The following is a 27,278-nucleotide window of genomic DNA, read 5'->3' as shown; positions in this document are numbered from 1 at the left end:
CATCCCATTCCATTCTATTCCATTCCATTCCGATACATTCCATTCCATTCCCTTCCATTCGTGTTGATTCCGTTCCATGCCATGCCATTCCATTCCATTCCGGTTGATTCCATTCCATTCCATTCCATTCCATTCCATTCCATTCCATTCCATTTCATTTCCTTCGTGTTGATTCCATTCCATTCCATTCCATTCCGTTCCCTTCCATTCCATTCCATTAGATTTGATTCCATTCCATTCCATTCAATTCCATTCCATTCCATTTCATTCCATTCTCGATGATTCCATTCCATTCCATTCCATTCCATTCGGGTTGATTCCATTCCATTTCATTCCATCAGATTCCATTCCTTTCCATTCCATTCGTGTTAATTCCATGCCATTCCACTCCATTCCATTGCCTTCCATTCCATTCCATTCCATTCGGGTTGCTTCTATTCCATTCCAGAACATTCCATTCAATTCCATTCCGATTGATTCCATTCCATTCCATTGCATTCCATTCCATTCCACTCCATTCCATTGTGGTTGATTCCTTTCCATTCCATTCCATTCCTTTCCATTCCGTTTCATTCCATTCCATTCAATTTCATTCCATTCGGGTTGAATCCATTCCATTCCATTCCTTTCCATTATATTCCATTCCATTCCATTCCATTCGGGTTCATTCCATTCCATTCCATTCCATTCCATTCCATTCCATTCCATTCCCTTCGGGTTGAATAAATTCCATTCCCTTCCATTCCATTCCATTCCATTCGGGTTGATTCCATTCCATTCCATTCCATTCCATTCCATTCCATTCCATTCCGGTTGATTCCATTCCATTTCTTTCCATTCCATTCCATTCCATTCCATTCCATTCCATTCTGGTTTATTCCATTCCATTCCATTCCATTCCATTCCATTCCATTCCATCCCATTCCATTTGGGTTGATTCCATTCCATTCCATTCCATTCCATTTCATTCCAATCCATTCGGTTTCATTCCATTCCATTCCATTCCATGCCATTCGGTTGCTTCCATTCCAATCCAGAACATTCCATTCCGTTCCATTCAATTCCGGTTCATTCCATTCCATTCCATTCCATTCCATTCTATTCCATTCTGTTTAATTCCATTCCATTCCATTCCATTCCATTCGAGTTGATTCCATTCCATCCCTTTCCATTCCATTCCATTCCATTCTATTCCATTCCATTCCATTCTATTCGCGTTGATTCCATTCCATCCCTTTCCATTCCATTCCATCCCATGCCATTCCATTCCATTCCATTCCATTCGGGTTGATTCCATTGCATTCCATTCCATTCCATTCTATTCCATTCCATTCGGGTTCATTCCATTCCATTCCGTTCCATTCAATTCCATTCCATTCCATTCCATTCGGGATGCTTCCATTCCAGTCAAGAACATTCCATTCCATTCCATTCCATTCCATTCCATTCCGGTTGATTCCATTGCATTCCATTCCATTCCATTTCATTCCATTCGGGTTGATTCCATTCCATTACATTCCATTACATTCCATTCTGGTTGATCCTATTCGATTCCATTCGCTTCAATTCCATTCCATTCCATTCCATTCGAATTGCTTCCATTCCTTTCCAGAACATTCCATTCCATTCCTTTCCATTCTTTCCATTCCATTCTATTCGGGTTCATTCCATTCCATTCCATTCCATTCCGTTCCATTCTGGTAGAATCCATTCCGTTCCATTCCAATCCATTCCATTCCATTCCGATTGATTCCATGCCATTCCTTTCCATTCCATTCCGTTCCATTCCATTCCATTCCGATTAATTCCATGCCATTCCATTGCATTCCATTCCATTCCACTCCATTCCTCTGTGGTTGATTCCATTCCATTCCATTCCATTCCATTCCATTCCATTCCATTCCATTCCTTTCCAATCCGTTTCATTCCATTCCATTCAATTTCAATCCATTCGGGTTGATTCCATTCCATTCCATTCCATTCCATTAGGGTTGATGCCATTCCATTCCATTCAACACCATTCTATTCCATTTGGGTTGATTCCATTCCATTCCATTACATTACATTACATTACATTCGGGTTAATTCCATTCCATTCCATTCCATTCGATTCCATTTCATTCCATTCCATTCGGGATGCTTCCATTCCAGTCAAGAACATTCCATTCCATTCCATTCCATTCCTATCCATTCCTTTCCATTCCGGTTTATCCCTTTAAATTCCAATCCATTCCATTCGTTTTGATTCCATTCCATTCCCTTCCATTCCATTCCATTCGGTTTGATTCCATTCCATTCCATTACATTGCTTTCCATTCCATTCCATTCGGGTTGATTCCATTACATTCCACTCCATTCCATTCTGGTCGATTCCATTCCATTCCATTCCCTTCATTTCCATTCCATTCCATTCCATTCTGGTTGCTTCCATTCCGATCCAGAACATTCCATTCCATTCCTTTCCATTACATTCCATTCCGTTCCATTCGGGTTCATTCCATTCAATTCCATTCCATTCCATTCCATTCCATTCTATTCCATTCCATTCCACTCGGGATGTTTCCATTCCATTTCATTCTATTACATTCCATTCCATTCCAATCCATTCCATTCTGGATGATTACATTCCATTCCATTCGTGTTGATACCATTCCATTCCATGCCACTCCATTCCATTCCTTTAGGGTTGTTGCCCTTCAATTCCATTCCATACCATTCCATTATATTTGGGTTGATTCCATTCCATTCCATTCCATTACATTCGGGTTAATTCCATTCCATTCCTTCCCATTCGATTCCATTCCATTCCATTCCATTCCATTCGGGATGCTTCCATTCCAGTCAAGAACATTCCATTACATAACATTCCATTCCATTCCATTCCGGTTGATTCCATTGCATTCCAATCCATTCCATTTCATTCCATTCGGGTTGATTCCATTCCATTCCATTCCATTACATTCCATTCTGGTTGATCCTATTCGATTCCATTCGCTTCAATTCCATTCCATTCCATTCCATTCGAGTTGCTTCCATTCCAATCCAGAACATTCCATTCCATTCCTTTCCATTCTTTCCATTCCATTCTATTCGGGTTCATTCCATTCCATTCCATTCCATTCCGTTCCATTCTGGTAGAATCTATTCCGTTCCATTCCAATCCATTCCATTTCATTCCGATTGATTCCATGCCATTCCTTTCCATTCCATTCCATTCCGTTCCATTCCATTCCATTCCGATTAATTCCATTCCATTCCATTGCATTCCATTCCATTCCACTCCATTCCTCTGTGGTTGATTGCATTCCATTCCATTCCATTCCATTCCATTCCATTCCTTTCCAATCCGTTTCATTCCATTCCATTCAATTTCAATCCATTCGGGTTGATTCCATTCCATTCCATTCCTTTCCATTATATTCCATTGCATTCCATTCCATTCGGGTTCATTCCATTCCATTCCATTCCATTCCATTCCATTCCATTCCATTCCATTCCCTTCGTGTTGAATCCATTCCATTCCCTTCCATTCCATCCCATTCCATTCTATTCCATTCCATTCCGATACATTCCATTCCATTCCCTTCCATTCGTGTTGATTCCATTCCATGCCATGCCATTCCATTCCATTCCGGTTGATTCCATTCCATTCCATTCCATTCCATTCCATTCCATTACATTCGGGTTAATTCCATTCCATTCCTTCCCATTCGATTCCATTCCATTCCATTCCATTCGGGATGCTTCCATTCCAGTCAAGAACATTCCATTACATAACATTCCATTCCATTCCATTCCGGTTGATTCCATTGCATTCCATTCCATTCCATTTCATTCCATTCGGGTTGATTCCATTCCATTCCCTTCCATTCCATCCCATTCCATTCTATTCCATTCCATTCCGATACATTCCATTCCATTCCCTTCCATTCGTGTTGATTCCATTCCATGCCATGCCATTCCATTCCATTCCGGTTGATTCCATTCCATTCCATTCCATTCCATTCCATTCCATTCCATTCCATTCCATTACATTACATTCGGGTTAATTCCATTCCATTCCTTCCCATTCGATTCCATTCCATTCCATTCCATTCGGGATGCTTCCATTCCAGTCAAGAACATTCCATTACATAACATTCCATTCCATTCCATTCCGGTTGATTCCATTGCATTCCATTCCATTCCATTTCATTCCATTCGGGTTGATTCCATTCCATTCCATTCCATTACATTCCATTCTGGTTGATCCTATTCGATTCCATTCGCTTCAATTCCATTTCATTCCATTCCATTCGAGTTGCTTCCATTCCAATCCAGAACATTCCATTCCATTCCTTTCCATTCTTTCCATTCCATTCTATTCGGGTTCATTCCATTCCATTCCATTCCATTCCGTTCCATTCCGGTAGAATCCATTCCGTTCCATTCCAATCCATTCCATTTCATTCCGATTGATTCCATGCCATTCCTTTCCATTCCATTCCATTCCGTTCCATTCCATTCCATTCCGATTAATTCCATTCCATTCCATTGCATTCCATTCCATTCCACTCCATTCCTCTGTGGTTGATTGCATTCCATTCCATTCCATTCCATTCCATTCCATTCCATTCCTTTCCAATCCGTTTCATTCCATTCCATTCAATTTCAATCCATTCGGGTTGATTCCATTCCATTCCATTCCTTTCCATTATATTCCATTGCATTCCATTCCATTCGGGTTCATTCCATTCCATTCCATTCCATTCCATTCCATTCCATTCCATTCCATTCCCTTCGTGTTGAATCCATTCCATTCCCTTCCATTCCATCCCATTCCATTGTATTCCATTCCATTCCGATACATTCCATTCCATTCCCTTCCATTCGTGTTGATTCCATTCCATGCCATGCCATTCCATTCCATTCCGGTTGATTCCATTCCATTCCATTCCATTCCATTCCATTCCATTCCATTTCATTTCCTTCGTGTTGATTCCATTCCATTCCATTCCATTCCGTTCCCTTCCATTCCATTCCATTAGAGTTGATTCCATTCCATTCCATTCAATTCCATTCCATTCCATTTCATTCCATTCTCGATGATTCCATTCCATTCCATTCCATTCCATTCGGGTTGATTCCATTCCATTTCATTCCATTAGATTCCATTCCTTTCCATTCCATTCGTGTTAATTCCATGCCATTCCACTCCATTCCATTGCCTTCCATTCCATTCCATTCCATTCGGGTTGCTTCTCTTCCATTCCAGAACATTCCATTCCATTCCATTCCGATTGATTCCATTCCATTCCATTGCATTCCATTCCATTCCACTCCATTCCATTGTGGTTGATTCCTTTCCATTCCATTCCATTCCATTCCTTTCCATTCCGTTTCATTCCATTCCATTCAATTTCATTCCATTCGGGTTGAATCCATTCCATTCCATTCCTTTCCATTATATTCCATTCCATTCCATTCCATTCGGGTTCATTCCATTCCATTCCATTCCATTCCATTCCATTCCCTTCGGGTTGAATAAATTCCATTCCCTTCCATTCCATTCCATTCCATTCGTGTTGATTCCATTCCATTCCATTCCATTCCATTCCATTCCATTCCGGTTGATTCCATTCCATTTCTTTCCATTCCATTCCATTCCATTCCATTCCATTCTGCTTTATTCCATTCCATTCCATTCCATTCCATTCCATTCCATTCCATTCCATCCCATTCCATTTGGGTTGATTCCATTCCATTCCATTCCATTCCATTTCATTCCAATCCATTCGGTTTCATTCCATTCCATTCCATTCCATGCCATTCGGTTGCTTCCATTCCAATCCAGAACATTCCATTCCGTTCCATTCAATTCCGGTTCATTCCATTCCATTCCATTCCATTCCATTCTATTCCATTCTGTTTAATTCCATTCCATTCCATTCCATTCCATTCGAGTTGATTCCATTCCATCCCTTTCCATTCCATTCCATTCCATTCTATTCCATTCCATTCCATTCTATTCGCGTTGATTCCATTCCATCCCTTTCCATTCCATTCCATCCCATGCCATTCCATTCCATTCCATTCCATTCGGGTTGATTCCATTGCATTCCATTCCATTCCATTCTATTCCATTCCATTCGGGTTCATTCCATTCCATTCCGTTCCATTCAATTCCATTCCATTCCATTCCATTCGGGATGCTTCCATTCCAGTCAAGAACATTCCATTCCATTCCATTCCATTCCATTCCATTCCATTCCGGTTGATTCCATTGCATTCCATTCCATTCCATTTCATTCCATTCGGGTTGATTCCATTCCATTACATTCCATTACATTCCATTCTGGTTGATCCTATTCGATTCCATTCGCTTCAATTCCATTCCATTCCATTCCATTCGAATTGCTTCCATTCCATTCCAGAACATTCCATTCCATTCCTTTCCATTCTTTCCATTCCATTCTATTCGGGTTCATTCCATTCCATTCCATTCCATTCCGTTCCATTCTGGTAGAATCCATTCCGTTCCATTCCAATCCATTCCATTCCATTCCGATTGATTCCATGCCATTCCTTTCCATTCCATTCCGTTCCATTCCATTCCATTCCGATTAATTCCATGCCATTCCATTGCATTCCATTCCATTCCACTCCATTCCTCTGTGGTTGATTCCATTCCATTCCATTCCATTCCATTCCATTCCATTCCATTCCATTCCTTTCCAATCCGTTTCATTCCATTCCATTCAATTTCAATCCATTCGGGTTGATTCCATTCCATTCCATTCCATTCCATTAGGGTTGATGCCATTCCATTCCATTCAACACCATTCTATTCCATTTGGGTTGATTCCATTCCATTCCATTCCATTCCATTCCATTACATTACATTACATTCGGGTTAATTCCATTCCATTCCATTCCATTCGATTCCATTTCATTCCATTCCATTCGGGATGCTTCCATTCCAGTCAAGAACATTCCATTCCATTCCATTCCATTCCTATCCATTCCTTTCCATTCCGGTTTATCCCTTTAAATTCCAATCCATTCCTTTCGTTTTGATTCCATTCCATTCCCTTCCATTCCATTCCATTCGGTTTGATTCCATTCCATTCCATTACATTGCTTTCCATTCCATTCCATTCGGGTTGATTCCATTACATTCCACTCCATTCCATTCTGGTCGATTCCATTCCATTCCATTCCCTTCATTTCCATTCCATTCCATTCCATTCTGGTTGCTTCCATTCCGATCCAGAACATTCCATTCCATTCCTTTCCATTACATTCCATTCCGTTCCATTCGGGTTCATTCCATTCAATTCCATTCCATTCCATTCCATTCCATTCTATTCCATTCCATTCCACTCGGGATGTTTCCATTCCATTTCATTCTATTACATTCCATTCCATTCCAATCCATTCCATTCTGGATGATTACATTCCATTCCATTCGTGTTGATACCATTCCATTCCACGCCACTCCATTCCATTCCTTTAGGGTTGTTGCCCTTCAATTCCATTCCATACCATTCCATTATATTTGGGTTGATTCCATTCCATTCCATTCCATTACATTCGGGTTAATTCCATTCCATTCCTTCCCATTCGATTCCATTCCATTCCATTCCATTCCATTCGGGATGCTTCCATTCCAGTCAAGAACATTCCATTACATAACATTCCATTCCATTCCATTCCGGTTGATTCCATTGCATTCCATTCCATTCCATTTCATTCCATTCGGGTTGATTCCATTCCATTCCATTCCATTACATTCCATTCTGGTTGATCCTATTCGATTCCATTCGCTTCAATTCCATTCCATTCCATTCCATTCGAGTTGCTTCCATTCCAATCCAGAACATTCCATTCCATTCCTTTCCATTCTTTCCATTCCATTCTATTCGGGTTCATTCCATTCCATTCCATTCCATTCCGTTCCATTCTGGTAGAATCCATTCCGTTCCATTCCAATCCATTCCATTTCATTCCGATTGATTCCATGCCATTCCTTTCCATTCCATTCCGTTCCATTCCATTCCATTCCGATTAATTCCATGCCATTCCATTGCATTCCATTCCATTCCACTCCATTCCTCTGTGGTTGATTCCATTCCATTCCATTCCATTCCATTCCATTCCATTCCATTCCATTCCTTTCCAATCCGTTTCATTCCATTCCATTCAATTTCAATCCATTCGGGTTGATTCCATTCCATTCCATTCCATTCCATTAGGGTTGATGCCATTCCATTCCATTCAACACCATTCTATTCCATTTGGGTTGATTCCATTCCATTCCATTCCATTCCATTCCATTACATTACATTACATTCGGGTTAATTCCATTCCATTCCATTCCATTCGATTCCATTTCATTCCATTCCATTCGGGATGCTTCCATTCCAGTCAAGAACATTCCATTCCATTCCATTCCATTCCTATCCATTCCTTTCCATTCCGGTTTATCCCTTTAAATTCCAATCCATTCCTTTCGTTTTGATTCCATTCCATTCCCTTCCATTCCATTCCATTCGGTTTGATTCCATTCCATTCCATTACATTGCTTTCCATTCCATTCCATTCGGGTTGATTCCATTACATTCCACTCCATTCCATTCTGGTCGATTCCATTCCATTCCATTCCCTTCATTTCCATTCCATTCCATTCCATTCTGGTTGCTTCCATTCCGATCCAGAACATTCCATTCCATTCCTTTCCATTACATTCCATTCCGTTCCATTCGGGTTCATTCCATTCAATTCCATTCCATTCCATTCCATTCCATTCTATTCCATTCCATTCCACTCGGGATGTTTCCATTCCATTTCATTCTATTACATTCCATTCCATTCCAATCCATTCCATTCTGGATGATTACATTCCATTCCATTCGTGTTGATACCATTCCATTCCACGCCACTCCATTCCATTCCTTTAGGGTTGTTGCCCTTCAATTCCATTCCATACCATTCCATTATATTTGGGTTGATTCCATTCCATTCCATTCCATTACATTCGGGTTAATTCCATTCCATTCCTTCCCATTCGATTCCATTCCATTCCATTCCATTCCATTCGGGATGCTTCCATTCCAGTCAAGAACATTCCATTACATAACATTCCATTCCATTCCATTCCGGTTGATTCCATTGCATTCCATTCCATTCCATTTCATTCCATTCGGGTTGATTCCATTCCATTCCATTCCATTACATTCCATTCTGGTTGATCCTATTCGATTCCATTCGCTTCAATTCCATTCCATTCCATTCCATTCGAGTTGCTTCCATTCCAATCCAGAACATTCCATTCCATTCCTTTCCATTCTTTCCATTCCATTCTATTCGGGTTCATTCCATTCCATTCCATTCCATTCCGTTCCATTCTGGTAGAATCCATTCCGTTCCATTCCAATCCATTCCATTTCATTCCGATTGATTCCATGCCATTCCTTTCCATTCCATTCCATTCCGTTCCATTCCATTCCATTCCGATTAATTCCATTCCATTCCATTGCATTCCATTCCATTCCACTCCATTCCTCTGTGGTTGATTGCATTCCATTCCATTCCATTCCATTCCATTCCTTTCCAATCCGTTTCATTCCATTCCATTCAATTTCAATCCATTCGGGTTGATTCCATTCCATTCCATTCCTTTCCATTATATTCCATTGCATTCCATTCCATTCGGGTTCATTCCATTCCATTCCATTCCATTCCATTCCATTCCATTCCATTCCATTCCCTTCGTGTTGAATCCATTCCATTCCCTTCCATTCCATCCCATTCCATTCTATTCCATTCCATTCCGATACATTCCATTCCATTCCCTTCCATTCGTGTTGATTCCATTCCATGCCATGCCATTCCATTCCATTCCGGTTGATTCCATTCCATTCCATTCCATTCCATTCCATTCCATTCCATTACATTCCATTTCATTTCCTTCGTGTTGATTCCATTCCATTCCATTCCATTCCGTTCCCTTCCATTCCATTCCATTAGAGTTGATTCCATTCCATTCCATTCAATTCCATTCCATTCCATTTCATTCCATTCTCGATGATTCCATTCCATTCCATTCCATTCCATTCGGGTTGATTCCATTCCATTTCATTCCATTAGATTCCATTCCTTTCCATTCCATTCGTGTTAATTCCATGCCATTCCACTCCATTCCATTGCCTTCCATTCCATTCCATTCCATTCGGGTTGCTTCTATTCCATTCCAGAACATTCCATTCCATTCCATTCCGATTGATTCCATTCCATTCCGTTGCATTCCATTCCATTCCACTCCATTCCATTGTGGTTGATTCCTTTCCATTCCATTCCATTCCATTCCTTTCCATTCCGTTTCATTCCATTCCATTCAATTTCATTCCATTCGGGTTGAATCCATTCCATTCCATTCCTCTCCATTATATTCCATTCCATTCCATTCCATTCGGGTTCATTCCATTCCATTCCATTCCATTCCATTCCATTCCATTCCCTTCGGGTTGAATAAATTCCATTCCCTTCCATTCCATTCCATTCCATTCGGGTTGATTCCATTCCATTCCATTCCATTCCATTCCGGTTTATTCCATTCCATTTCTTTCCATTCCATTCCATTCCATTCTGGTTTATTCCATTCCATTCCATTCCATTCCATTCCATTCCATTCCATTCCATTCCATTCCATTCTATTCCATTCTATCCCATTCCATTCCATTCCATTCGGGATGATTCCATTCCATTCCATTCCATACCTTTCCATTGCTGTTGATTCCATTCCATTCCATTCCATTCCATTCCACTCCATTCCATTCCATTCCGTTTGTGTTGATTCCATTCCGTTCCAATCCATACCATTCCATTCCATTCCATTCCGGTTAATTCCATTCCATTCCATTTCATTCAATTCCATTCTGGTTGATTCCATTCCATTTCTTCCTATTCCATTCCATTCCATTCTATTCCATTCCATTCCATTCTATTCGCGTTGATTCCATTCCATCCCATTCCATTCCATTCCATCCCATTCCATTCCATTCCATGCGGGTTGATTCCATTGCATTCCATTCCATTCCATACCATTTGCGTGGATTCCATTCCATTCCATTCAATTCCATTGCATTCCATTCCATTCGGGTTGATTCCTTTCCATTCCATTCCATTGCATTCCATTCCATACCATTCCATTCCATTCCACTCAGGTTGATTCCATTCCATTTCTTTCCATTCCATTCCATTCCATTCCATTCCATTCCATTCGGGTTTATTCCATTCCATTCCATTCCATTCCATTCCATTCCATTCCATTCCGTTCCATTCCATTCCATTCTATGCCATTCCAATCCATTCCATTCCGTTTGATTCCATTCCATTCCATTCCATACCATTCCATTCCTGTTGATTCCTTTCAATTCCACTCCATTCCATTCCATTCCTTTTCGGTTGATTCCATTCCATTCCAATCCATACCATTCCATTCCATTCGGGTTGATTCCATTCCATTCCATTCCATTCCATTTCATTGCATTCTGTTTGATTCCATTCCATTCCATTCCATTCCATTCCATTCTGGTTGATTCCATTCCATTCCATTCCATTCCATTCCATTCCATTTCATTACATTCCATTCGGGTTGATTCCATTCCATTCCATTCTATTCCATTCCATTCCATTCAATTCGCTTTGATTCCATTCCATTCGATTCCATTCCATTCGGATTGACTCCATTCCATTCCATTTCATTCCATTCTATTCCATTCCATTGCATTCCATTTCATTCCATTCGGGTAGATTCCGTTCTATTCCATTCCTATCCATACCATTCCATACCGGTTCATTCCATTCCATTCCATTCCATTCCATTCCATTCCATCCCATTCCATTTGGGTTGATTCCATTCCATTCCATTCCATTCCATTTCATTCCAATCCATTCGGTTTCATTCCATTCCATTCCATTCCATTCCATGCCATTCGGTTGTTTCCATTCCAATCCAGAACATTCCATTCCGTTCCATTCAATTCCGGTTCATTCCATTCCATTCCATTCCATTCCATTCTATTCCATTCTGTTTAATTCCATTCCATTCCATTCCATTCCATTCGAGTTGATTCCATTCCATTCCATTCTATTCCATTCCATTCCATTCTATTCCATTCCATTCCATTCTATTCGCGTTGATTCCATTCCATCCCTTTCCATTCCATTCCATCCCATTCCATTCCATTCCATTCCATTCCATTCGGGTTGATTCCATTGCATTCCATTCCATTCCATTCTATTCCATTCCATTCGGGTTCATTCCATTCCATTCCGTTCCATTCGATTCCATTCCATTCCATTCCATTCGGGATGCTTCCATTCCAGTCAAGAACATTCCATTCCATTCCATTCCATTCCATTCCATTCCGGTTGATTCCATTGCATTCCATTCCATTCCATTTCATTCCATTCGGGTTGATTCCATTCCATTACATTCCATTACATTCCATTCTGGTTGATCCTATTCGATTCCATTCGCTTCAATTCCATTCCATTCCATTCCATTCGAGTTGCTTCCATTCCATTCCGGTACGTTCCATTCCATTCCTTTCCATTCTTTCCATTCCATTCTATTCGGGTTCATTCCATTCCATTCCATTCCATTCCGTTCCATTCTGGTAGAATCCATTCCGTTCCATTCCAATCCATTCCATTCCATTCCGATTGATTCCATGCCATTCCTTTCCATTCCATTCCGTTCCATTCCATTCCATTCCGATTAATTCCATGCCATTCCATTGCATTCCATTCCATTCCACTCCATTCCTCTGTGGTTGATTCCATTCCATTCCATTCCATTCCATTCCATTCCATTCCATTCCATTCCTTTCCAATCCGTTTCATTCCATTCCATTCAATTTCAATCCATTCGGGTTGATTCCATTCCATTCCATTCCATTCCATTAGGGTTGATGCCATTCCATTCCATTCAACACCATTCTATTCCATTTGGGTTGATTCCATTCCATTCCATTCCATTCCATTCCATTCCATTCCATTCGGGTTAATTCCATTCCATTCCATTCCATTCGATTCCATTTCATTCCATTCCATTCGGGATGCTTCCATTCCAGTCAAGAACATTCCATTCCATTCCATTCCATTCCTATCCATTCCTTTCCATTCCGGTTTATCCCTTTACATTCCATTCCATTCCTTTCGTTTTGATTCCATTCCATTCCATTCCATTCCATTCCATTCCATTCCATTCCATTCGGTTTGATTCCATTCCATTCCATTACATTGCTTTCCATTCCATTCCATTTCATTCCATTCGGGTTGATTCCATTCCATTCCACTCCATTCCATTCTGGTCGATTCCATTCCATTCCATTCCCTTCATTTCCATTCCATTCCATTCCATTCTGGTTGCTTCCATTCCGATCCAGAACATTCCATTCCATTCCTTTCCATTACATTCCATTCCGTTCCATTCGGGTTCATTCCATTCAATTCCATTCCATTCCATTCCATTCCATTCCATTCCATTCCATTCCACTCGGGATGTTTCCATTCCATTTCATTCTATTCCATTCCATTCCATTCCAATCCATTCCATTCTGGATGATTACATTGCATTCCATTCGTGTTGATACCATTCCATTCCACGCCATTCCATTCCATTCCTTTACGGTTGTTGCCGTTCAATTCCATTCCATACCATTCCTTTATATTTGGGTTGATTCCATTCCATTCCATTCCATTCCATTACATTCGGGTTAATTCCATTCCATTCCTTCCCATTCGATTCCATTCCATTCCATTCCATTCGGGATGCTTCCATTCCAGTCAAGAACATTCCATTACATAACATTCCATTCCATTCCATTCCGGTTGATTCCATTGCATTCCATTCCATTCCATTTCATTCCATTCGGGTTGATTCCATTCCATTCCATTCCATTACATTCCATTCTGGTTGATCCTATTCGATTCCATTCGCTTCAATTCCATTCCATTCCATTCCATTCGAGTTGCTTCCATTCCAATCCAGAACATTCCATTCCATTCCTTTCCATTCTTTCCATTCCATTCTATTCGGGTTCATTCCATTCCATTCCATTCCATTCCGTTCCATTCTGGTAGAATCCATTCCGTTCCATTCCAATCCATTCCATTTCATTCCGATTGATTCCATGCCATTCCTTTCCATTCCATTCCATTCCGTTCCATTCCATTCCATTCCGATTAATTCCATTCCATTCCATTGCATTCCATTCCATTCCACTCCATTCCTCTGTGGTTGATTGCATTCCATTCCATTCCATTCCATTCCATTCCATTCCTTTCCAATCCGTTTCATTCCATTCCATTCAATTTCAATCCATTCGGGTTGATTCCATTCCATTCCATTCCTTTCCATTATATTCCATTGCATTCCATTCCATTCGGGTTCATTCCATTCCATTCCATTCCATTCCATTCCATTCCATTCCATTCCCTTCTTGTTGAATCCATTCCATTCCCTTCCATTCCATCCCATTCCATTCTATTCCATTCCATTCCGATACATTCCATTCCATTCCCTTCCATTCGTGTTGATTCCATTCCATGCCATGCCATTCCATTCCATTCCGGTTGATTCCATTCCATTCCATTCCATTCCATTCCATTCCATTCCATTCCATTTCATTTCCTTCGTGTTGATTCCATTCCATTCCATTCCATTCCGTTCCCTTCCATTCCATTCCATTAGAGTTGATTCCATTCCATTCCATTCAATTCCATTCCATTCCATTTCATTCCATTCTCGATGATTCCATTCCATTCCATTCCATTCCATTCGGGTTGATACCATTCCATTTCATTCCATTAGATTCCATTCCTTTCCATTCCATTCGTGTTAATTCCATGTCATTCCACTCCATTCCATTGCCTTCCATTCCATTCCATTCCATTCGGGTTGCTTCTATTCCATTCCAGAACATTCCATTCCATTCCATTCCGATTGATTCCATTCCATTCCATTGCATTCCATTCCATTCCACTCCATTCCATTGTGGTTGATTCCTTTCCATTCCATTCCATTCCATTCCTTTCCATTCCGTTTCATTCCATTCCATTCAATTTCATTCCATTCGGGTTGAATCCATTCCATTCCATTCCTTTCCATTATATTCCATTCCATTCCATTCCATTCGGGTTCATTCCATTCCATTCCATTCCATTCCATTCCATTCCATTCCTTTCGGGTTGAATAAATTCCATTCCCTTCCATTCCATTCCATTCCATTCGGGTTGATTCCATTCCATTCCATTCCATTCCATTCGGGATGATTCCATTCCATTCCATTCCATACCTTTCCATTGCTGTTGATTCCATTCCATTCCATTCCATTCCATTCCACTCCATTCCATTCCATTCCGTTTGTGTTGATTCCATTCCGTACCAATCCATACCATTCCATTCCATTCCATTCCGGTTAATTCCATTCCATTCCATTTCATTCAATTCCATTCTGGTTGATTCCATTCCATTTCTTCCTATTCCATTCCATTCCATTCTATTCCATTCCATTCCATTCTATTCGCGTTGATTCCATTCCATCCCATTCCATTCCATTCCATCCCATTCCATTCCATTCCATTCGGGTTGATTCCATTGGATTCCATTCCATGCCATACCATTTGCGTGGATTCCATTCCATTCCATTCAATTCCATTGCATTCCATTCCATTCGGGTTGATTCCTTTCCATTCCATTCCATTGCATTCCATTCCATACCATTCCATTCCATTCCACTCAGGTTGATTCCATTCCATTTCTTTCCATTCCATTCCATTCCATTCCATTCGGGTTTATTCCATTCCATTCCATTCCATTCCATTCCATTCCATTCCGTTCCATTCCATTCCATTCTATGCCATTCCAATCCATTCCATTCCGTTTGATTCCATTCCATTCCATTCCATACCATTCCATTCCTGTTGATTCCTTTCAATTCCACTCCATTCCATTCCATTCCGTTTGGGTTGATTCCATTCCGTTCCAATCCATACCATTCCATTCCATTCGGGTTGATTCCATTCCATTCCATTCCATTCCATTTCATTGCATTCTGTTTGATTCCATTCCATTCCATTCCATTCCATTCCATTCCATTCCATTCTGGTTGATTCCATTCCATTCCATTCCATTCCATTTCATTACATTCCTTTCGGGTTGATTCCTTTCCATTCCATTCTATTCCATTCCATTCCGTTCAATTCGCTTTGATTCCATTCCATTCGATTCCATTCCATTCGGATTGACTCCATTCCATTCCATTTCATTCCATTCTATTCCATTCCATTGCATTCCATTTCATTCCATTCGGGTAGATTCCGTTCTATTCCATTCCTATCCATACCATTCCATACCGGTTCATTCCATTCCATTCCATTCCGTTCCATTCCATTCCATCCCATTCCATTTGGGTTGATTCCATTCCATTCCATTTCATTCCAATCCATTCGGTTTCATTCCATTCCATTCCATTCCATGCCATTTGGTTGCTTCCATTCCAATCCAGAACATTCCATTCCGTTCCATTCAATTCCGGTTCATTCCATTCCATTCCATTCCATTCTATTCCATTCTGTTTAATTCCATTCCATTCCATTCCATTCCATTCGAGTTGATTCCATTCCATTCCATTCTATTCCTTTCCATTCCATTCTATTCCATTCCATTCCATTCTATTCGCGTTGATTCCATTCCATCCCTTTCCATTCCATTCCATCCCATTCAATTCCATTCCATTCCATTCCATTCGGGTTGATTCCATTGCATTCCATTCCATTCCATTCTATTCCATTCCATTCGGGTTCATTCCATTCCATTCCGTTCCATTCGATGCCATTCCATTCCATTCCATTCGGGATGCTTCCATTCCAGTCAAGAACATTCCATTCCATTCCATTCCATTCCATTCCATTCCATTCCATTCCGGTTGATTCCATTGCATTCCATTCCATTCCATTTCATTCCATTCGGGTTGATTCCATTCCATTCCATTCCATTCCATTCCATTCTGGTTGATCCTATTCGATTCCATTCGCTTCAATTCCATTCCATTCCATTCCATTCGAGTTGCTTCCATTCCATTCCAGAACATTCCATTCCATTCCTTTCCATTCTTTCCATTCCATTCTATTCGGGTTCATTCCATTCCATTCCATTCCATTCCGTTCCATTCTGGTAGAATCCATTCCGTTCCATTCCAATCCATTCCATTCCATTCCGATTGATTCCATGCCATTCCTTTCCATTCCATTCCGTTCCATTCCATTCCATTCCGATTAATTCCATGCCATTCCATTACATTCCATTCCATTCCACTCCATTCCTCTGTGGTTGATTCCATTCCATTCCATTCCATTCCATTCCATTCCATTCCATTCCTTTCCAATCCGTTTCATTCCATTCCATTCAATTTCAATCCATTCGGGTTGATTCCATTCCATTCCATTCCATTCCTTTAGGGTTGATGCCATTCCATTCCATTCAACACCATTCTATTCCATTTGGGTTGATTCCATTCCATTCCATTCCATTCCATTCCATTACATTCGGGTTAATTCCATTCCATTCCATTCCATTCGATTCCATTTCATTCCATTCCATTCGGGATGCTTCCATTCCAGTCAAGAACATTCCATTCCATTCCATTCCATTCCTATCCATTCCTTTCCATTCCGGTTTATCCCTTTACATTCCATTCCATTCCTTTCGTTTTGATTCCATTCCATTCCATTCCATTCCATTCGGTTTGATTCCATTCCATTCCATTACATTGCTTTCCATTCCATTCCATTTCATTCCATTCGGGTTGATTCCATTCCATTCCACTCCATTCCATTCTGGTCGATTCCATTCCATTCCATTCCCTTCATTTCCATTCCATTCCATTCCATTCTGGTTGCTTCCATTCCGATCCAGAACATTCCATTCCATTCCTTTCCATTACATTCCATTCCGTTCCATTCGGGTTCATTCCATTCAATTCCATTCCATTCCATTCCATTCCATTCCATTCCATTCCACTCGGGATGTTTCCATTCCATTTCATTCTATTCCATTCCATTCCATTCCAATCCATTCCATTCTGGATGATTACATTCCATTCCATTCGTGTTGATACCATTCCATTCCACGCCATTCCATTCCATTCCTTTAGGGTTGTTGCCGTTCAATTCCATTCCATACCATTCCATTATATTTGGGTTGATTCCATTCCATTCCATTCCATTACATTCGGGTTAATTCCATTCCATTCCTTCCCATTCGATTCCATTCCATTCCATTCCATTCCATTCGGGATGCTTCCATTCCAGTCAAGAACATTCCATTACATAACATTCCATTCCATTCCATTCCGGTTGATTCCATTGCATTCCATTCCATTCCATTTCATTCCATTCGGGTTGATTCCATTCCATTCCATTCCATTACATTCCATTCTGGTTGATCCTATTCGATTCCATTCGCTTCAATTCCATTCCATTCCATTCCATTCGAGTTGCTTCCATTCCAATCCAGAACATTCCATTCCATTCCTTTCCATTCTTTCCATTCCATTCTATTCGGGTTCATTCCATTCCATTCCATTCCATTCCGTTCCATTCTGGTAGAATCCATTCCGTTCCATTCCAATCCATTCCATTTCATTCCGATTGATTCCATGCCATTCCTTTCCATTCCATTCCATTCCGTTCCATTCCATTCCATTCCGATTAATTCCATTCCATTCCATTGCATTCCATTCCATTCCACTCCATTCCTCTGTGGTTGATTGCATTCCATTCCATTCCATTCCATTCCATTCCATTCCTTTCCAATCCGTTTCATTCCATTCCATTCAATTTCAATCCATTCGGGTTGATTCCATTCCATTCCATTCCTTTCCATTATATTCCATTGCATTCCATTCCATTCGGGTTCATTCCATTCCATTCCATTCCATTCCATTCCATTCCATTCCATTCCCTTCGTGTTGAATCCATTCCATTCCCTTCCATTTCATCCCATTCCATTCTATTCCATTCCATTCCGATACATTCCATTCCATTCCCTTCCATTCGTGTTGATTCCATTCCATGCCATGCCATTCCATTCCATTCCGGTTGATTCCATTCCATTCCATTCCATTCCATTCCATTCCATTACATTCGGGTTAATTCCATTCCATTCCTTCCCATTCGATTCCATTCCATTCCATTCCATTCGGGATGCTTCCATTCCAGTCAAGAACATTCCATTACATAACATTCCATTCCATTCCATTCCGGTTGATTCCATTGCATTCCATTCCATTCCATTTCATTCCATTCGGGTTGATTCCATTCCATTCCCTTCCATTCCATCCCATTCCATTCTATTCCATTCCATTCCGATACATTCCATTCCATTCCCTTCCATTCGTGTTGATTCCATTCCATGCCATGCCATTCCATTCCATTCCGGTTGATTCCATTCCATTCCATTCCATTCCATTCCATTCCATTCCATTCCATTACATTACATTCGGGTTAATTCCATTCCATTCCTTCCCATTCGATTCCATTCCATTCCATTCCATTCGGGATGCTTCCATTCCAGTCAAGAACATTCCATTACATAACATTCCATTCCATTCCATTCCGGTTGATTCCATTGCATTCCATTCCATTCCATTTCATTCCATTCGGGTTGATTCCATTCCATTCCATTCCATTACATTCCATTCTGGTTGATCCTATTCGATTCCATTCGCTTCAATTCCATTTCATTCCATTCCATTCGAGTTGCTTCCATTCCAATCCAGAACATTCCATTCCATTCCTTTCCATTCTTTCCATTCCATTCTATTCGGGTTCATTCCATTCCATTCCATTCCATTCCGTTCCATTCCGGTAGAATCCATTCCGTTCCATTCCAATCCATTCCATTTCATTCCGATTGATTCCATGCCATTCCTTTCCATTCCATTCCATTCCGTTCCATTCCATTCCATTCCGATTAATTCCATTCCATTCCATTGCATTCCATTCCATTCCACTCCATTCCTCTGTGGTTGATTGCATTCCATTCCATTCCATTCCATTCCATTCCATTCCATTCCATTCCATTCCTTTCCAATCCGTTTCATTCCATTCCATTCCTTTCCAATCCGTTTCATTCCATTCCATTCAATTTCAATCCATTCGGGTTGATTCCATTCCATTCCATTCCTTTACATTATATTCCATTGCATTCCATTCCATTCGGGTTCATTCCATTCCATTCCATTCCATTCCATTCCCTTCGTGTTGAATCCATTCCATTCCCTTCCATTCCATCCCATTCCATTCTATTCCATTCCATTCCGATACATTCCATTCCATTCCCTTCCATTCGTGTTGATTCCGTTCCATGCCATGCCATTCCATTCCATTCCGGTTGATTCCATTCCATTCCATTCCATTCCATTCCATTCCATTCCATTCCATTTCATTTCCTTCGTGTTGATTCCATTCCATTCCATTCCATTCCGTTCCCTTCCATTCCATTCCATTAGATTTGATTCCATTCCATTCCATTCAATTCCATTCCATTCCATTTCATTCCATTCTCGATGATTCCATTCCATTCCATTCCATTCCATTCGGGTTGATTCCATTCCATTTCATTCCATCAGATTCCATTCCTTTCCATTCCATTCGTGTTAATTCCATGCCATTCCACTCCATTCCATTGCCTTCCATTCCATTCCATTCCATTCGGGTTGTTTCTATTCCATTCCAGAACATTCCATTCCATTCCATTCCGATTGATTCCATTCCATTCCATTGCATTCCATTCCATTCCACTCCATTCCATTGTGGTTGATTCCTTTCCATTCCATTCCATTCCTTTCCATTCCGTTTCATTCCATTCCATTCAATTTCATTCCATTCGGGTTGAATCCATTCCATTCCATTCCTTTCCATTATATTCCATTCCATTCCATTCCATTCGGGTTCATTCCATTCCATTCCATTCCATTCCATTCCATTCCATTCCATTCCCTTCGGGTTGAATAAATTCCATTCCCTTCCATTCCATTCCATTCCATTCGGGTTGATTCCATTCCATTCCATTCCATTCCATTCCATTCCGGTTGATTCCATTCCATTTCTTTCCATTCCATTCCATTCCATTCCATTCCATTCTGGTTTATTCCATTCCATTCCATTCCATTCCATTCCATTCCATTCCATTCCATTCCATTCCATCCCATTCCATTTGGGTTGATTCCATTCCATTCCATTCCATTCCATTTCATTCCAATCCATTCGGTTTCATTCCATTCCATTCCATTCCATGCCATTCGGTTGCTTCCATTCCAATCCAGAACATTCCATTCCGTTCCATTCAATTCCGGTTCATTCCATTCCATTCCATTCCATTCCATTCTATTCCATTCTGTTTAATTCCATTCCATTCCATTCCATTCCATTCGAGTTGATTCCATTCCATCCCTTTCCATTCCATTCCATTCCATTCTATTCCATTCCATTCCATTCTATTCGCGTTGATTCCATTCCATCCCTTTCCATTCCATTCCATCCCATGCCATTCCATTCCATTCCATTCCATTCGGGTTGATTCCATTGCATTCCATTCCATTCCATTCTATTCCATTCCATTCGGGTTCATTCCATTCCATTCCGTTCCATTCAATTCCATTCCATTCCATTCCATTCGGGATGCTTCCATTCCAGTCAAGAACATTCCATTCCATTCCATTCCATTCCATTCCATTCCGGTTGATTCCATTGCATTCCATTCCATTCCATTTCATTCCATTCGGGTTGATTCCATTCCATTCCATTCCATTACATTCCATTCTGGTTGATCCTATTCGATTCCATTCGCTTCCATTCCATTCCATTCCATTCCATTCGAATTGCTTCCATTCCATTCCAGAACATTCCATTCCATTCCTTTCCATTCTTTCCATTCCATTCTATTCGGGTTCATTCCATTCCATTCCATTCCATTCCGTTCCATTCTGGTAGAATCCATTCCGTTCCATTCCAATCCATTCCATTCCATTCCGATTGATTCCATGCCATTCCTTTCCATTCCATTCCGTTCCATTCCATTCCATTCCGATTAATTCCATGCCATTCCATTGCATTCCATTCCATTCCACTCCATTCCTCTGTGGTTGATTCCATTCCATTCCATTCCATTCCATTCCATTCCATTCCATTCCATTCCTTTCCAATCCGTTTCATTCCATTCCATTCAATTTCAATCCATTCGGGTTGATTCCATTCCATTCCATTCCATTCCATTAGGGTTGATGCCATTCCTTTCCATTCAACACCATTCTATTCCATTTGGGTTGATTCCATTCCATTCCATTCCATTCCATTACATTACATTCGGGTTAATTCCATTCCATTCCATTCCATTCGATTCCATTTCATTCCATTCCATTCGGGATGCTTCCATTCCAGTCAAGAACATTCCATTCCATTCCATTCCATTCCTATCCATTCCTTTCCATTCCGGTTTATCCCTTTAAATTCCAATCCATTCCATTCGTTTTGATTCCATTCCATTCCCTTCCATTCCATTCCATTCGGTTTGATTCCATTCCATTCCATTACATTGCTTTCCATTCCATTCCATTCGGGTTGATTCCATTACATTCCACTCCATTCCATTCTGGTCGATTCCATTCCATTCCATTCCCTTCATTTCCATTCCATTCCATTCCATTCTGGTTGCTTCCATTCCGATCCAGAACATTCCATTCCATTCCTTTCCATTACATTCCATTCCGTTCCATTCGGGTTCATTCCATTCAATTCCATTCCATTCCATTCCATTCCATTCTATTCCATTCCATTCCACTCGGGATGTTTCCATTCCATTTCATTCTATTACATTCCATTCCATTCCAATCCATTCCATTCTGGATGATTACATTCCATTCCGTTCGTGTTGATACCATTCCATTCCACGCCACTCCATTCCATTCCTTTAGGGTTGTTGCCCTTCAATTCCATTCCATACCATTCCATTATATTTGGGTTGATTCCATTCCATTCCATTCCATTACATTCGGGTTAATTCCATTCCATTCCTTCCAATTCGATTCCATTCCATTCCATTCCATTCCATTCGGGATGCTTCCATTCCAGTCAAGAACATTCCATTACATAACATTCCATTCCATTCCATTCCGGTTGATTCCATTGCATTCCATTCCATTCCATTTCATTCCATTCGGGTTGATTCCATTCCATTTCATTCCATTACATTCCATTCTGGTTGATCCTATTCGATTCCATTCGCTTCAATTCCATTCCATTCCATTCCATTCGAGTTGCTTCCATTCCAATCCAGAACATTCCATTCCATTCCTTTCCATTCTTTCCATTCCATTCTATTCGGGTTCATTCCATTCCATTCCATTCCATTCCGTTCCTTTCTGGTAGAATCCATTCCGTTCCATTCCAATCCATTCCATTTCATTCCGATTGATTCCATGCCATTCCTTTCCATTCCATTCCATTCCGTTCCATTCCATTCCATTCCGATTAATTCCATTCCATTCCATTGCATTCCATTCCATTCCACTCCATTCCTCTGTGGTTGATTGCATTCCATTCCATTCCATTCCATTCCATTACATTCCTTTCCAATCCGTTTCATTCCATTCCATTCAATTTCAATCCATTCGGGTTGATTCCATTCCATTCCATTCCTTTCCATTATATTCCATTGCATTCCATTCCATTCGGGTTCATTCCATTCCATTCCATTCCATTCCATTCCATTCCATTCCATTCCTTCGTGTTGAATCCATTCCATTCCCTTCCATTCCATCCCATTCCATTGTATTCCATTCCATTCCGATACATTCCATTCCATTCCCTTCCATTCGTGTTGATTCCATTCCATGCCATGCCATTCCATTCCATTCCGGTTGATTCCATTCCATTCCATTCCATTCCATTCCATTCCATTCCATTTCATTTCCTTCGTGTTGATTCCATTCCATTCCATTCCATTCCGTTCCCTTCCATTCCATTCCATTAGAGTTGATTCCATTCCATTCCATTCAATTCCATTCCATTCCATTTCATTCCATTCTCGATGATTCCATTCCATTCCATTCCATTCCATTCGGGTTGATTCCATTCCATTTCATTCCATTAGATTCCATTCCTTTCCATTCCATTCGTGTTAATTCCATGCCATTCCACTCCATTCCATTGCCTTCCATTCCATTCCATTCCATTCGGGTTGCTTCTATTCCATTCCAGAACATTCCATTCCATTCCATTCCGATTGATTCCATTCCATTCCATTGCATTCCATTCCATTCCACTCCATTCCATTGTGGTTGATTCCTTTCCATTCCATTCCATTCCATTCCTTTCCATTCCGTTTCATTCCATTCCATTCAATTTCATTCCATTCGGGTTGAATCCATTCCATTCCATTCCTTTCCATTATATTCCATTCCACTCCATTCCATTCGGGTTCATTCCATTCCATTCCATTCCATTCCATTCCATTCCCTTCGGGTTGAATAAATTCCATTCCCTTCCATTCCATTCCATTCCATTCGGGTTGATTCCATTCCATTCCATTCCATTCCATTCCATTCCATTCCATTCCGGTTGATTCCATTCCATTTCCTTCCATTCCATTCCATTCCATTCCATTCCATTCTGGTTTATTCCATTCCATTCCATTCCATTCCATTCCATTCCATTCCATTCCATTCCATCCCATTCCATTTGGGTTGATTCCATTCCATTCCATTCCATTCCATTTCATTCCAATCCATTCGGTTTCATTCCATTCCATTCCATTCCATGCCATTCGGTTGCTTCCATTCCAATCCAGAACATTCCATTCCGTTCCATTCAATTCCGGTTCATTCCATTCCATTCCATTCCATTCCATTCTATTCCATTCTGTTTAATTCCATTCCATTCCATTCCATTCCATTCGAGTTGATTCCATTCCATCCCTTTCCATTCCATTCCATTCCATTCTATTCCATTCCATTCCATTCTATTCGCGTTGATTCCATTCCATCCCTTTCCATTCCATTCCATCCCATGCCATTCCATTCCATTCCATTCCATTCGGGTTGATTCCATTGCATTCCATTCCATTCCATTCTATTCCATTCCATTCGGGTTCATTCCATTCCATTCCGTTCCATTCAATTCCATTCCATTCCATTCCATTCGGGATGCTTCCATTCCAGTCAAGAACATTCCATTCCATTCCATTACATTCCATTCCATTCCGGTTGATTCCATTGCATTCCATTCCATTCCATTTCATTCCATTCGGGTTGATTCCATTCCATTACATTCCATTACATTCCATTCTGGTTGATCCTATTCGATTCCATTCGCTTCAATTCCATTCCATTCCATTCCATTCGAATGGCTTCCATTCCATTCCAGAACATTCCATTCCATTCCTTTCCATTCTTTCCATTCCATTCTATTCGGGTTCATTCCATTCCATTCCGTTCCATTCTGGTAGAATCCATTCCGTTCCATTCCAATCCATTCCATTCCATTCCGATTGATTCCATGCCATTCCTTTCCATTCCATTCCGTTCCATTCCATTCCATTCCGATTAATTCCATGCCATTCCATTGCATTCCATTCCATTCCACTCCATTCCTCTGTGGTTGATTCCATTCCATTCCATTCCATTCCATTCCATTCCATTCCATTCCATTCCTTTCTAATCCGTTTCATTCCATTCCATTCAATTTCAGTCCATTCGGGTTGATTCCATTCCATTCCATTCCATTCCATTAGGGTTGATGCCATTCCATTCCATTCAACACCATTCTATTCCATTTGGGTTGATTCCATTCCATTCCATTCCATTCCATTCCATTCCATTCCATTCCATTCCATTCGGGTTAATTCCATTCCATTCCATTCCATTCGATTCCATTTCATTCCATTCCATTCGGGATGCTTCCATTCCAGTCAAGAACATTCCATTCCATTCCATTCCATTCCTATCCATTCCTTTCCATTCCGGTTTATCCCTTTAAATTCCAATCCATTCCTTTCGTTTTGATTCCATTCCATTCCCTTCCATTCCATTCCATTCGGTTTGATTCCATTCCATTCCATTACATTGCTTTCCATTCCATTCCATTCGGGTTGATTCCATTACATTCCACTCCATTCCATTCTGGTCGATTCCATTCCATTCCATTCCATTCATTTCCATTCCATTCCATTCTATTCTGGTTGCTTCCATTCCGATCCAGAACATTCCATTCCATTCCTTTCCATTACATTCCATTCCGTTCCATTCGGTTTCATTCCATTCAATTCCATTCCATTCCATTCCATTCCATTCTATTCCATTCCATTCCACTCGGGATGTTTCCATTCCATTTCATTCTATTACATTCCATTCCATTCCAATCCATTCCATTCTGGATGATTACATTCCATTCCATTCGTGTTGATACCATTCCATTCCACGCCACTCCATTCCATTCCTTTAGGGTTGTTGCCCTTCAATTCCATTCCATACCATTCCATTATATTTGGGTTGATTCCATTCCATTCCATTCCATTACATTCGGGTTAATTCCATTCCATTCCTTCCCATTCGATTCCATTCCATTCCATTCCATTCCATTCGGGATGCTTCCATTCCAGTCAAGAACATTCCATTACAAAACATTCCATTCCATTCCATTCCGGTTGATTCCATTGCATTCCATTCCATTCCATTTCATTCCATTCGGGTTGATTCCATTCCATTCCATTCCATTACATTCCATTCTGGTTGATCCTATTCGATTCCATTCGCTTCAATTCCATTCCATTCCATTCCATTCGAGTTGCTTCCATTCCAATCTAGAACATTCCATTCCATTCCTTTCCATTCTTTCCATTCCATTCTATTCGGGTTCATTCCATTCCATTCCATTCCATTCCGTTCCATTCTGGTAGAATCCATTCCGTTCCATTCCAATCCATTCCATTTCATTCCGATTGATTCCATGCCATTCCTTTCCATTCCATTCCATTCCGTTCCATTCCATTCCATTGCGATTAATTCCATTCCATTCCATTGCATTCCATTCCATTCCACTCCATTCCTCTGTGGTTGATTGCATTCCATTCCATTCCATTCCATTCCATTCCATTCCTTTCCAATCCGTTTCATTCCATTCCATTCAATTTCAATCCATTCGGGTTGATTCCATTCCATTCCATTCCTTTC

The sequence above is a fragment of the Pan paniscus genome, chromosome 18 (assembly GCF_029289425.2).
Source record: "Pan paniscus chromosome 18, NHGRI_mPanPan1-v2.0_pri, whole genome shotgun sequence".
In the NCBI taxonomy this organism is placed as follows: domain Eukaryota; kingdom Metazoa; phylum Chordata; class Mammalia; order Primates; family Hominidae; genus Pan; species Pan paniscus.
The sequence above is the reverse complement of the archived record's forward strand: the minus strand, read 5'-3'. Positions refer to the sequence as shown.